Source organism: Oncorhynchus tshawytscha, linkage group LG20, assembly GCF_018296145.1.
Source record: "Oncorhynchus tshawytscha isolate Ot180627B linkage group LG20, Otsh_v2.0, whole genome shotgun sequence".
NCBI lineage: Eukaryota > Metazoa > Chordata > Actinopteri > Salmoniformes > Salmonidae > Oncorhynchus > Oncorhynchus tshawytscha.
Window position 1 is genome coordinate 9,838,762 of NC_056448.1, and position 14,145 is coordinate 9,852,906.

General features: G+C 42.3%; 1 protein-coding gene across 1 annotated transcript in view; it reads left to right on the forward strand.

The window, feature by feature from the left end:
* Window positions 1-11,855: 11,855 nt before the first annotated feature.
* The window catches only part of LOC112219577 (dematin-like), an 8,692-nt gene continuing 6,402 nt past the window's right edge, over window positions 11,856-14,145 (forward strand). Inside the window, exon 1 of the mRNA XM_042302163.1 lies at window positions 11,856-12,013. The gene's annotated coding sequence lies outside the window, so the exon portion shown is untranslated. The remainder of the gene's footprint in view (window positions 12,014-14,145) is intronic.

The window sequence follows — 14,145 nt, forward strand, 5'->3', positions numbered from 1 at the left end:
TAATTCTGGTGTACCAAAATGCAATAACGCTTCGAACACCCCGACAGTGAATTTGCGCTAAATAGTACGCAGCATCATCAACATTCACCTTCTGCTACTATTTCTGTCAAGCCGTCTACGCACACAGTTTGGCATACGTTCGATAAATCCAATGTATGCACCACAAACGAACGCACTGCAATGCAATGTTGCAAGGCAAATGCAGCGTTTCATTGGAAATGAATGTAATTCTGGTGTACCAAAAGGCATTGCTACTGTTGGTGTGATCGAAGCGTAACGCTTTGAAAAATAGTATGCAGCGTCATCTGGATATGTGCGCAACAAGTTCATCATACCATTTTTGTCAAGCCATCTACTCATACACGTTCGGTAAATCCAACAGATGTACCACACCGAACGAGCTGTATCTGCAACACAATGCTGCAAGGCAACGCAGCGGTTCATTGGAAATTAATGTAATTCTGGTGTACCAAAATGCAATAAGGCTTTCACCTTCTGCTACCATATCAACATTCACCTTCTGCTACCATTTCTGTCAAGCCGGTTACACATACAGTTTGATACATAGGTTTGAGAAATCCAACATATGCACCACACCGAATACACTGCAACTGCCTCTGCAAGGCAAACCCATTGTTTCATTGGAAAGTAATGTATTTCTGGTGTACCAAAATGCAGACACTGTCGACTCGTTACACTTTTAGAGCAGAGGTGTCAAACACATTTTTCAATGTTTGGAAAAGATATTCCTCTATCCATCGTTTTTGGAATGTTTGATACTCTGACTGTTTAGCTTTAATTTTGGTGATTATTAGAGAGCTGTATACAGTGAAGAAACTGTGTAGGTCCAGTGGCGATTTTAAGCATGTAAATCTTGGTGGGGCAAAACAAAAAAAATGTGCGACACATGCCAGCAAAGCCACTACACTACACAACACAACACTAAACAATACATTAATTGCACTATAACGGTGTCAAACGGTGCACACAAACTATTAGGGCCTACATAAAGCTGCCCCAACAATGAGGTTAGTCATTTAATGTTAGCCATATTTGTTCGGTAACATTGAAAACATTTGCATTGAAGATTACGGTCCTTGTAATTCTATTGATTCATGAGTTACCACTGCTACACCTGGCTATCAGCGGAGCCTTGTCTGGCAGAGAAACAGTTAATTCAGTCTCAATTACTGCCTTTAAAAAAAACACAGCTGATATGGCTGACTTGCTTAAACAAATGTGGTTCATACTGCCAATTGAGATGTACAAATTATGGCATAAGGGGAGGACAAGCGGGTAAGAGGCAATCCGTAATTTCAATTAAGACATTAATGAGCAAGCGATGATGGACAAAGTCAATATAACTATTTGTTCAGTACTTTTGAAATGTACAGCGGCAGAATTCAGAACATGGGCGGTTTTTACAGTGTACAAGTCAGAACCGTAGGATAAATATAGGGGGCATATAAACAGACAATGAAAGCTTTTATAATATTCAATGATTACATTTCTCTAAAACAGGTTATAGGCTACATGTGCACCACCAAGTTAGAACAGTAGGCGAAATTAAGAGATGAAAATAGACTAAATTGTTAGGGTGAGGCACATTGAACGCCGTTTGGGTCTTTGCATGTAAAAAAAAAAGCACTATTTGACGTGTGAAATAAGCTTTTAATTTGACACGTCAAATAACACAATTCTATTATAGAATGTGGTGTATGCTGAATTTGCATGTGCAAGCCAAGCACAACCACGACTATCAGTAGCACTGTCAAATCTGTACAAAAAAGATGTAAACTCTCTCTTGGACAAGGTGACATTTATCAATGTATTCAGCTTTATTTACTCTCATATTCGAAAATACTAATTAACATCAAATTAGACATCATGCAAGACTACAAATCCCTGCAAGCTCTTGCATGTAATATCTTGTCAAAGCCTTGCTGTCAGCAAGCTAGCTAGTATCTACCTTGATCCGAAAGGAAATGTAACATTTTTGTTCCATATTTTATTTAACAATTATTAACAATTATTCGTTGACTTATTTATGCATTTGGTCTTCTCTTGTACATAATACTTTCCTAGTAGTGATCTTCATCTGGGCCTTCTCCTGAGCCTTGACAATGGGGCTGTGTATTATCATGCTGAATCATGAGATGATGGTGGCAGATGAATAACACGACAATGGGCCTCAGGATCTTGTCACGGTATCTCTGTGCATTCGAAATTGCCATTGATAAAATGCAATTGGGTTCATTATCCGTAGCTTATGCCTTATCATACCATAACCCCACTGCCACCATGGGGCACTCTGTTCACAAAGTTGAAATCAGCAAACCGCTCGCCCAAACTACGGCTGCCATTTGCCCACTGAAGTCAGTTACCATGCTGAACAGCATTTAGGTCCAGACCCTGTTGAGGACGATGAGCACGCAGATTAGCTTCCCTGAGATGGATTCTGACAGTTTTTGCAGAAATGATTTGATTGTACAAAGCCACAGTTTCATCCACTATCCAGGTGGCTGGTCTCAGACAATCCCGAAGGTCAAGAAGCCGGATGTGTGGTTCCTGGGTTGGCGTGGTTTCACGTGGTCTGCAGTTGTGAGGCAGTTTGGACTTCCTGAAAAGTTCTCTAAAATGACGTTGGAGGCGGCTTATGGTAGAGAAATGAACATTACATTCTCTGGCAACAGCTCTAGTGGACATTCCTGCAGTCAGCATACCAATTGCATGCTCCCTCAAAACTTGAGACATCTATGGCATTGTGTTGTGTGACAAAACTGCACATTTTAGAGTGGCCTTTTATTGCCCCCAACACAAGGTGCACCTGTGTAATGATCATGCTGTTAATCAGCTTCATATGCCACACCTGTTAGGTGGATTTATTATCTTGGTATAGGAGAAATGCTGACTAACGGGGATGTAAACGCATTTGTGCACAAGATTGGAGAGAAATAAGATTTCTGTGCATAATGTAAAAATTCTGGGATCTTTTAACACTTTACATGTTGTGTTTATGTTTTTGTTCAGTATATATTTTTGCTCAGTATAGTTGACTGCTGTGGCTAGTCAAAAATGACTCGTTTTGAAAGTTGGACCGTCTTATCCATTGAGGCTTTAAGTGTTCTTACACTGTGATTTTGAACATTTAAAACAACTGGGGAACGTACATGGCAGGCATTGTCACCTTACCCTGCTACATAACTTCTGAGTGATAGCAAGCACTTCTACCAATCAGCCTACACCACTGCGTACATACTGGTTGTTACTATGACAACTAGTGTAGCCATGTCAGCAAATGATTGCTGTCTGAACACACAAATCCGATTTTGTCACTTGTCACTTGTGGACAGTCAGTATTCCAAAACGGATATGAAAAATAAAACTTATTTGAGCAGTGTGAAAAGGCTATAGTGCATACTAAAAGTATGTGAAACCTTGGATTTAATAACTGGTTGACCCTCCTCTGGCAGCACCAACCTCAACCAAATGTTTTCTGGAGTTGCAGATCAGACCTGCACAACAGTCAGGAGGAATTTTGGGCCATTTCTCTTTACTAAACACTTTTCAGTTTAGCAATATTCTTGGGATGTCTGGTGTGAACCGCTCTCTTGAGGTCATGCCACAGCATCTCAATCGGGTTGAGATACTCCAGAAGGCGTATTTTCTTCTGTTGAAGCCATTCTGTTGTTGATACTTTTGTTACTTCAGCGTTTTGGGTCGTTGTCCTGTTGCATCACCCAACTTCTGTTGAGCTTCAATTAGCGGACAGATAGCCTTACATTCTCCTGCAAAATGTCTTGATAAACTTGTGAATACATTTTTCTGTTGATGATAGCAAGCTGTCCAGGCCCTGAGGCAACAAAACAGCTCCAAACCACGATGCTCCCTCCACCATACTTTACAGTTGGGATTAGGTTTTGATGTTGGTGTGCTGTGCCTTTTTTTCCTCCACATATAGTGGTGTGTGTTCCTTCCAAACTTCCTCAACTTTAATCTGTCCACAGAATATTTTGCCAGTAGTGCTGTGAAACATCCAGATGCTCTTTTGCGAACTTCAGGCGTGCATCAATGTTTTTTTGGACAGCAGTGACTTCTTCCCTAGTGTCCTCCCATCAACACCATTCTTGTTTAGTGTTTTACCTATCGTAGACTCGTCAGCAGAGATGTTAGCCTGTTCCATAGATTTCTGTAAATCTTTAGCTGACACTCTATGATTCTTCTTAATCTCATTGAGCGTTCTGTGCTGTGCACTTGCAGTCATCTTTGCAGCACGGCCACTCCTAGGGAGAGTAGCAACAGTGCTGAAGTTTCTCCATTTAGAGACAATTTGTCTTACCATGGATTGATGAACATAAAGGCTTTTAGAGATACCTTTGTAACCCTTTCCAGCTTTTTGCAAGTCAACAATTCTTAATCTTGGGTCTTCTGAGATCTCTTTTGTTTGAGGCATGTTCACATCAGGCAATGTTTCTTGTGAATAGCAAACTCAAATTTTGTAAATGTTTTTTATAGGGCAGGGCAGCTCTAACCAACATCGCCAATCTCGTCTCAATGATTGTACTCCAGGTTAGCTGACTCCTGACTCCAATTAGCTTTTGGAGAAGTCATTAGCCTAGGGGTCCACATACTTTCCCCAACCTACACTGTGATTGTTTAAACAATGTATTCAATATAGACAAGAAAAATACAATAATTTGTGTGTTATTAGTTTAAGCAGACTGTGTTTGTCTGTTGTTGTTACTTAGATGAAGATCAGATCTAATTTTATGACCAATTCATGCAGAAATACAGATCATTCCAAAGGATTCACATAGTTTTTCTTGCCACTGTAAGCATTCAGACCCTTTACTTAGTACTTTATTCTTGGGTATGAGCCTGGCACACCTCTATTTGGGGAGTTTCTCCCATTCTTCTCTGCAGATCCTCTCAAGTTCTGTCAGTTTGGATGTGGAGCGTCGCTGCACAGCTATATTCAGATCTCTCCAGAGATGTTCGATCGGGTTCAAGTCCGGACTCTGGCTGGGTCACTCAAGGACATTCAGGGACTTGTCCCGAAGCCCCTTCTGTGTTGTCTTGGCTGTGTGCTTCGGGTCATTGTTGTGTTGGAAGGAGAACCTTCCCCCAAGTCTGAGGTCCTGATCGCTCTGGAGCAGGTTTTCATCAAGGATCTCTCTGTACTTTGCTCCATTCATCCTTCCCTTGATCCTGAAAAACATCCCCACTACATGATTCTGCCAACAACATGCTTCACCGTAGGGACTGTACCAGGTTTCCTCCAGACATGACACTTGGCATTCAGGCCAAAGAGTTCAATCTTGGTTTCATCAGACCAGAGAATCTTGTTTCTCATGGTCTGAGAGTCCTTTAGGTGCCTTTTGGCAAACTCCAAGCGGGCTGTCATGTGCCTTTTACTGAGGAGGGTGCCTTTTACACAGGCACCCTCATAGATATCATCCTAACCAACTTCCCCTCTAAATACACCTCTGCTGTCTTCAACCAAGATCTCAGCGATCACTGCCTCATTGCCTGCATCCGTAATGGGTCAGCGGTCAAACGACCTCCACTCATCACTGTAAAACGCTCCCTGAAACACTTCAGCGAGCAGGCCTTTCTAATCGACCTGGCTGGGGTATCCTGGAAGGATATTGATCTCATCCCGTCAGTAGAGGATGCCTGGATATTTTTTTTAAATGCCTTCCTAACCATCTTAAATAAACATGCCTGGTTCTCCCCAGACCTGACTGCCCTTAACCAACACAAAAACATCCTATGGCGTTCTGTATTAGCATCGAACAGCCCCCGTGATATGCAGCTGTTCAGGGAAGCTAGAAACCATTTTACACAGGCAGTTAGAAAAGCCAAGGCTAGCTTTTTCAAGCAGAAATTTGCTTCCTGCAACACTAACTCAAAAAAGTTCTGGGACACTGTAAAGTCCATGGAGAATAAGAACACCTCCTCCCAGCTGCCCACTGCACTGAAGATAGGAAACACTGTCACCACTGATAAATCCACCATAATCGAGAATTTCAATAAGCATTTTTCTACGGCTGGCCATGCTTTCCACCTGGCTACTCCTACCCCGGTCAACAGCACTGCACCCCCAACAGCAACTCGCCCAAGCCTTCCCCATTTTTCCTTCTCCCAAATCCATTCAGCTGATGTTCTGAAAGAGCTGCAAAATCTGGACCCCTACAAATCAGCCGGGCTAGACAATCTGGACCCTATCTTTCTAAAATTATCTGCCGAAATTGTTGCCACCCCTATTACTAGCCTGTTCAACCTCTCTTTCGTGTCGTCTGAGATTCCCAAAGATTGGAAAGCAGCTGCGGTCATCCCCCTCTTCAAAGGGGGGGACACTCTTGACCCAAACTGCTACAGACCTATATCTATCCTACCATGCCTTTCTAAGGTCTTCTTTCTAAAGCCAAGTCAACAAACAGATTACCGACCATTTCGAATCTCACCATACCTTCTCTGCTATGCAATCTGGTTTCAGAGCTGGTCATGGGTGCACCTCAGCCACGCTCAAGGTCCTAAACGATATCTTAACCGCCATCGATAAGAAACATTACTGTGCAGCCGTATTCATTGATCTGGCCAAGGCTTTCGACTCTGTCAATCACCACATCCTCATCGGCAGACTCGACAGCCTTGGTTTCTCAAATGATTGCCTCGCCTGGTTCACCAACTACTTCTCTGATAGAGTTCAGTGTGTCAAATCGGAGGGTCTGCTGTCCGGACCTCTGGCAGTCTCTATGGGGGTGCCACAGGGTTCAATTCTTGGACCGACTCTCTTCTCTGTATACATCAATGAGGTTGCTCTTGCTGCTGGTAAGTCTCTGATCCACCTCTACGCAGACGACACCATTCTGTATACTTCCGGCCCTTCTTTGGACACTGTGTTAACAACCCTCCAGGCAAGCTTCAATGCCATACAACTCTCCTTCCGTGGCCTCCAATTGCTCTTAAATACAAGTAAAACTAAATGCATGCTCTTCAACCGATCGCTACCTGCACCTACCCGCCTGTCCAACATCACTACTCTGGACAGCTCTGACTTAGAATACGTGGACAACTACAAATACTTAGGTGTCTGGTTAGACTGTATACTCTCCTTCCAGACCCATATCAAACATCTCCAATCCAAAGTTAAATCTAGAATTGGCTTCCTATTTCGCAACAAAGCATCCTTCACTCATGCTGCCAAACATACCCTTGTAAAACTGACCATCCTACCAATCCTCGACTTTGGCGATGTCATTTACAAAATAGCCTCCAATACCCTACTCAACAAATTGGATGCAGTCTATCACAGTGCAATCCGTTTTGTCACCAAAGCCCCATATACTACCCACCATTGCGACCTGTACGCTCTCGTTGGTGGTTCCAAACTTCATCCATTTAAGAATGATGGAGGCCACTGCGTTATTGGGGACCTTCAATGCTGCAGACATTTTTTGGTACCCTTCCCCAGATCTGTGCCTCGACACAATCCTGTCTCAGAGCTCTACAGAAAATTCCTTTGATCTCATGGAGTGGTTTTTGCTCTGACATGCACTTTTAACCATGGGACCTTATATAGACAGGGGTGTGCCTTTCCAAATCATGTCCAATCAATTGAATTTACAACATTCCAATCAAGTTGTAGAAACATCTCAAGGATTACCAATGGAAACAGGATGCATCTGAGCTCAATTTCGAGTCTCATAGCAAAGGGTCTGAGTTCTTATAAAAGGTTTTCAGTTAAAAAAAAAAAAAATGTTGCAAAAATGGATTAAAAAAAAATTATTTGTCATTATGGGGTTGTGTGTGTAGATTGCTGAGTTTTTATTTAAAAAACATCTATTTTAGAATAAGGCTGTAATGTAACAAAATGTGGAAAAAGTAAAGTGGTCTTGAAACTTTCGGAAGGCACTGTGTTGTGGAAATTCTTACACGGGGACACTCAAAGTCAATCTTAAATTAATCATTGTTTACTGTCAGCGCATTGGAGAGGTTCCAACCAACTCAATGCACCATAGTACACATGTCAATAAGGAGCTCTCCCTGTAGACCCAGCAGTTGTCTTATATACGGCTATACATAAGACAAGACATATTTGCATGATTTAGCATAATTCATTATTCATTACAATTTTGTTTAATTCATGTGACCAACCAATACTGTTTCATAACATGTGAGAGACCAACACCTCACGAGGTTTCTTTCTCTGTAAACTGAGACCTTGAAACTGAGAAATCTTTCGTTCGTTCTCAATACAAGGTCTGGGCGTACTGCCAAATTGCAGCTACTGCTGCAAGTGAGGATTTGTTCCAGTCAGCCACTTGCATGAACACAGAAATTGGTTATTTGTTATTGGTTATTAGAACAGCACATGAATAGAAGACAGAAATTAGTTATAAGAAAAGCACAAACATGAACATTTCCCTTACAACTGTACAGTAATAAGGTGGCTAGAGTTGAGGATACAGTTGAAGCCGGAAGTTGACATAAATCTTAGCCAAACACATTTAAACAAAATTTTTCACAATTCCTGACATTTAATCCTAGTAAAAATTTCCTGTTTTAGGTCAGTTAGGATAACCACTTTATTTTAAGAATGTGAAAAGTAAGAATAATAGTACAGAGAATGATTTATTTCAGCTTTTATTTCTTTCATCACATTCCCAGTGGGTCAGAAGTTTACATACACTCAATCAGTATTTGGTAGCATTGCCTTTAAATTGTTTAACTTGGGTCAAATGTTTCGGGTAGCCTTCCACAAACTTCCCACAATAAGTTGGGTGAATTTTGGACCATTCCTCCTGACAGAGCTGGTGTAACTGAGTGAGGGTTGTAGGCTTCCTTGCTCACACACACTTTTTCAGTTCAGCCCACAAATTTTATATGGGATGTGATGGCCACTCCAATACCTTGACTTTGTTTTCCTTAAGCCATTTTGCCACAACTTTGGATGTATGCTTGGGGTCATTGTCCATTTGGAAGACCCATTTGCGACCAAGCTGATGTCTTGAGATGTTGCTTCAATATATCCACATAAAGTTCCTTCTCATCATGCCATCTATTTCGTGAAGTGCACCAGTCCGTCCTGCTACAAAGCACCCCCACAACATGATGCTGACACCCCCGGGATTCACGGTTCGGATGGTGTTCTTGGGTTTGCAAGCTTCCCCCTTTTTCCTCCAAACATAACGAGGGTCATTATGGCCAAACAGTTCTATTTTTGGTTCATCAGACCAGAGGACATTTCTCCAAAAAGTACCATCTTTGTCCCCATGTGTAGTTGCAAACCGTAGTCTGGCTTTTTAGGGCAGTTTTGGAGCAGTGGCTTCCTCCTTGGTGAGCGGCCTTTCAGGTTATGTCAATATAGGACTCATTTTTACTGTGGATATAGATACGTTTGTGCCTGTTTCCTCCAGCATCTTCACAAGGTCTTTTGCTGTTGTTCTGGGATTGATTTGCACTTTTCGTACCAAAGTACAGTCATCTCTAATAGACAGAACGCGTCTACTTCCTGAGCGGTATGACGGCTGCGTGGTCCCATGGTGTTTATACTTGCGTACTATTGTTTGTACAGATGAACGTGGTGCGTGAACGTGGAGCTGTAGTCAATGAAGAGCATTTTCACATAGGTATTCCTCTTTTCTAGGTGGTTGAGGGCAGTGCAATTGAGATTACGTCATCTAGTGATCTGTTAGGGTGGTATGTACATTTGAATGGGCCTAGGGTGTCTGGGATAATGGAGTTGATGTGTGCCATAACCAGCCTCTCAAAGCACTTCATAATTACAAATGTGAGTGCTATGGGGTGATAGTTATTGTGGCATGAAGTCTTAGATTTCTTGGGAATAGGAATTTTATGTTTTACATTTTAGTAATTTAGTAGACACTCTTATCCAGAGTGAGTGCATACATTTGTAATATTTTTTCGTACTGGGAAAATCCATAGACAGAGCTATGGATGCAGTAACAATATGTTTTTTTCCCCCGCCATGTACACCCCTAAATATTTAACATGATCTTTCACTGGAATATTCTCAATAGATTGGTCATTTGAATTATGCAGGGACAATACTTCACATTTACTGCATTTAAGTTTGAAAATGTATGCACTCATGTAAGTCGCTTTGGATAAAAACGTCTGCTAAATGACTAAAATGTAAATGTACGTTACGTTCCAGACCAGAAGCTGAAGAGAATGATTTGATAGTGTTAAGTACAATAGATGACAGCTTTACACACTCTTGGCATTCTTCAACCAGCATCATGAGGAATGATAGTCCTACTAATCGCAAACCAGATGGGATGGCTTATGCTACAGAATGCGGTGGTAGCCATGCTGGTTAAGTGTGCCTTGAATTATAAATAAATCACTGATAGTGTGACCAGAAAAGCAACCCACATCATCACACCCCCTCCTCCATGCTTCATGGTGGGAACCACACATGCAGAGATAATCTGTTCACCTACTCTGCGTCTCACAAAGACACGGCGATTGGAACCAAAAATCTCAAATTTGGACTCATCAGGCCAAAGGATAGATTTCCACAGGTCTAATGTCCATTGCTCGTGTTTATTTGCCCAAGCAAGTCGCTTCATCTTATTGGTGTCCTTTAGTAGTGGCTTCATGGTTCTCACCCCCTTCCACAGTAATTATGACAACTTCCAGAGGACGTCCTCCAACCTATCAGAGCTCATGCAGCATGAACTGACATGTTGTCCACCCAATCAAAATATTAGAGAATGAACACTGAACGCATAATCTACAGCTAGCTAGCACTTGCAGTGCATAAAATGTGGTGAGTCATGACTCAGAAAGAGAAAGACAATAGATGAACAGTTTTGAACAAATTAATTTATTCCGAAATAAAAAAGAAGCAAGAGAGAAAGACAGCTAGCTATATTTGGTTGTATTTAAAAAAAAAAACTTTTACTTTGATTTGGCTAAATAATCTGGCTGTAGACTGTAATGCGTAATTGTAGCTAATGGGTTTACTGACGCGTTAGTTCTAGTAGCTATGTTGACTATGACTTGACAGTGATGTAGGCTGTGTGTAGTGGTTGTAACGGTCATGATATGATGGCTTGGCTTGCAAAGGTTTTTTCGGCTGGTCACAGTCAAGCGAAGGGAAAAGGTGAGAGGAGGAGATCGCGTAGATAGTTGCGAGAAGGAATTATATATACAACGAGCAACGTGATGACACTGTTTTTATGTGGCTGCTGTGAACGTGAACTGTGTTTGTGTGTGATAAGGGGTGTATTCATTCCGCCGATTCTGTTGAAAACAAATGCTTCAACGGAAGCAAATGAAACGAAACTGAGATTAAAAAAATACCTGAATTTGTCCAATAGAAATGTACATTTGCAACTGTTGAACTAATGATTACTGTCTGGATCAGCTAGATGCAGGCAAGAGTGTGCAAGGTGGTATTGAATGTGTCACTGTCTGTCACCTTAGGTACTCAAAATCCTCTATGTTGTAAACTTACATTCATAGGCTAGGTTGTAGAAACCTCATGATGGGCACAGGGGAAATTTGAGTATCATGTAGTAGACTAAACCTGTTGATGTTGCATTGAGCTGGGTTAATGGAATGTGAATGACAGTCATCCAATATGCTGTAATAGAAGGCCATGCTCATAATAGAAGGCCATGCTCATTAAAAAAATGAATTATCCTCCCTCATCTGAAATGGCACCAACCGCCACTGGTTGGGTGGGGATGATGGAAGACTAGAGAATAGAAGAAGAGAAGAGAGGAGGAAGCTACTAGATTGAGATGCAGCCCAGGGGCAGTCTCTTTGCAGCCCAAGCCCCGTTTTAATACACGCACTCACGCACGCGTACATCCTCCCTTCCTCCACTGTCCTCCGTGTCTAGGAGCGCCGTTAAACCGAAAGCCTCTCGCCCATGGCACGCGACTGATGGGGTTCTGGCATGCTTGATCTGTTCCCATCATTATAGTTCGTGTTATTTTGTTGATGACGGCGGATCGATCGGTTTGATTGGCAGGTAAAATCGGATTATTTGATTTAATTTTATTATTAGGCACGTTTATAAAAACATTGCATTTGAAAATCAACTAGGGCTATTGGCCCGAGGGCGTCCGGGAAGGATAAATAATGACCTATATCCTATTATCACAGGGGCTGATAAGCACATTTCATGTAAATAATTCAAGAATATTGTTTTGCTACGGGCAGCTCTTTGTCTCATTCCCCCTCGTGCGCATTTATCGACGGAAAGCCGTATGACGTGATTATTATAGTCTTATTGGATAGAGAGCCTATAATATGATAGGCTTACATGATATATTACTAATAGGCTGCTATAACCTAAATGAGCCTATGTTCATCTGGTGCGTTGAACATGCTTATCTATTTTGAGGCTATATTGTTATACATCTTTATCATAGCAAATATGACTCCTTGAAAGCGACTCCAAACTGTATCTTTAATCAGACAAGGGCACCAGCCAGCCCACTCGGTGATGTTGCATGCTGCGCATGTTTACGCGGCCCCTCTATTGCGAGCCGTACGCGTTCAAACCAGGCCAGCCATCTGACTGTGCTTAATTAGACCTTGTGTGTGTGTGTGAGAGTTTACTGTTAATTTCTGATTGCTTATTTCACTTTTGTTTATGATCTATTTCACCTGCTTTGGCAATGTAAATATATTGTTCCCATGCCAATAAAGCCCATGGAATTGAGACAGAGAGAGAAAGAAAGAGAGAGAGGAGAAAGTGTGTGTTTTTTTGGGCAGTGGCCATGCAGGATGTGGTTCTAAAGGAAATTCCTCTGTGAGCAGGGTTGGGAACTTGAGTCTGTCCTCAAGGGCACTGTCCACAAACAAACAACCCTTAACCCCCCCAACCCGTAAGCACTTATGTAGATCTGAACAGATTGGATAGGTATAAGCAATGCCTATAAGAGGGCAAGGTGGAGCTATTAGCTCTTCTATTACCCTAATAGACTAGACCCCATCTATATTTTACTGTGGCGTCTGCGGCCTGCCTGCTCCCTATAGATCTACTAAGCCGGATCCACTCTCAGAGCAACAGATCCCAGGCCAGATCCCAATAGATCAATTTTAATCTGCTAACACAGTTGGCAGAGAGCTCAGAGCTGCCCCACACTGCTGTCTACACTCTGTACCAATGTGTGTGTGTGTGTGTGTTTGTGTGAGAAAGGCGGAAGGAGGGACTGGGAGAGAAAGAGGGGAGGACAGAAAGGGAGAGGGACATAGAAAGCCAGAGGGAGAGAGAAAGCAAAAGAGAGGAGGCCTCTCCAAAGTGATGATCCCCAGTGTGGGGAGTGTAACCGTGGTGATGGCTGGCTGGGCGTCGGCCTGACTGGCAGGACTGATAAACAGTTCAGTTAGAGAGAGAGCGGGAGGAGGCAGGAGAGGGGGAGGGGGAAGGATGGAGGTGGGTGCCTGAATCTTTAAGGAATGGTTTTAAAAAATCTGACAAACAAGTGCACTTCAGAGAGAAGGTGAGGCAAACCAGAACCTAGCCAGGGAGAGGGGAAATAGAGAGAAAGGGGAGTAAAGAGATCGATGGGAAAGGAGGGTAAGAGGATGAATAGATCCTTCAGCAGAGGAATTCATCCCTCTACCCCCACTCTCCTCCTTCACTCACTCTCCCTCTCTCTCTCAACATTTCTCTCTTTCTTTAACCCCTAGAGCCAATGTCCGATCCACAGTGCAAATCTAATTAGCAAAATACAAAATCCATTGGTTTAAATGAGAGATATCTATTTCATCCGCCGATGTCGCCCTTCCGTATCTGCGTTGAAAGGTGGCAAAGCTACAGCGGTGTTTTTCAGACCACGAGACATCCCGAAAATTGGTCTTCTCACGAAAACGTCTGTAGCGGCCGAACGGTTTGGCCTACAAAATATTATGACCCCGTCTAATGGAGTCTCTCACGAAGACGTACATGTTGGTTGTTTTGCTCTAGGGCAAACACAAGCCTCACAAGTCTCATCTGAAGATACCCCGGTACAAGTTGAAAAAATGAATGGAATATATATGGAAGTAGTTTATTGCTTAGAATAAAGGGTTAAAAAGGTGTAAAAAAAATACATGTTGTTTCCTGATCTTTCTTTTTTCTCTCAGATATAGGACAGACACTTCACAACAAAC